We start from the raw sequence: 1,396 nt of genomic DNA on the forward strand, positions 1-1,396 counted from the left end.
CCAAGAATAACCATCACAAATCTACCCGTTGTCAACTTGACACACAGTCGTATCTCCTTATGTCATAATTAAGTTCCAAATAAAAACAATAGCCAGGTCATAGCCATGTGATATAGCTATCCCAGGTACAATTTCACATTTTTAACCAGGTCGTAATTACTTCTAACATAATATATCTATCCCTTATACAGTCTTAAACACACTATAAATGTAGAATAGGTGGCAATGTAACTTGAGGGACATTCTTTTAGTATCTCAAACTTAAATATAGGGGCTGGAGATATGGCTCAGAGGTTAAGAGCACTGACTGCTCTTCCAAATGTCCTGAGTTCAATTCCCAGCAACCACATGGTGGCTCACAACCATCTGTAATGGGATCCGATGCCCTCTTCTGGTGTGTCTGAAGACAGCCAGCTACAGTGTATTCATATACATAAAATAAATTTAAAAATACTTTTAAAAACAAATTTGAAGAGCATTGGTATTCTTTTAATTGATGTTATATCACATGATAAAGAAAACAGAGGAAAGAAAACAAAAATCTGTGTCAGCACATTCTTAACAAAAACACATGTCCATTGTAATTCTCATTTCGGCAACTGGCCTTATCATGGCCTTAGCTGGAATTCATAACTACTTTCCTCAACTACCTTTTGTTTGGGTTACTGTTGCTATGATGAATCACCATGACCCAAAGAAAGTAGAGGAGGAAAGTATTTCTTTGTCTTATACTTCCACATCTATAGTCCATCACTAAGGGAAGTCTGGACAGGACCACAAACAGGGTGGGAACCTGGAGGCAGGAGGTGATACAGAGGCTGTGGAGGGGTGCTGCTTATATCCTTGCTCCCCATGACTTGCTCAGCCTGCTTTCTTATGGAACTCAGGACCATAGGTTCCCTGATCCATAAAAGAACAGTTCAGTAAGGGAAGCAGAGAAAGAGAACCGAGAGTGGGGTGAAATAATAAACTCTCACAGCCTGCTCTCAGTGACACATTTCCTCCATCTCCTAAGGGTTCCGCACCTTCCCACACAGTACTATTAACTAGGGACTAAGTGTTCAAGTACATGAGACATACATCATATAAATCTCTACAGTGTACTCCAATCCCCATATGCTCATGACTATCTCATGATGAAAAATGAATTTAACACAACTTTGAAGTTCCACATACTCTTTAACAATATCAGCCAGGCGTGGTGGTGCATGCCTTTAATCCCAGCACTAGGGAGGCAGAGGCAGGCAGATTTCTGAGTTCGAGGCCAGCCTAGTCTACAGAGTGAGTTCCAGGACAGCCAGGGCTACACAGAGAGACCTTGTCTCGAAAAACCAAAAAAAAGGTAAATTGAGAATATGAAATGCTATATCTTACACTTAGCAATGTTTTTCAGAAT

The sequence above is a fragment of the Mus pahari genome, chromosome X (genome assembly GCF_900095145.1).
Source record: "Mus pahari chromosome X, PAHARI_EIJ_v1.1, whole genome shotgun sequence".
Lineage (NCBI taxonomy): Eukaryota > Metazoa > Chordata > Mammalia > Rodentia > Muridae > Mus > Mus pahari.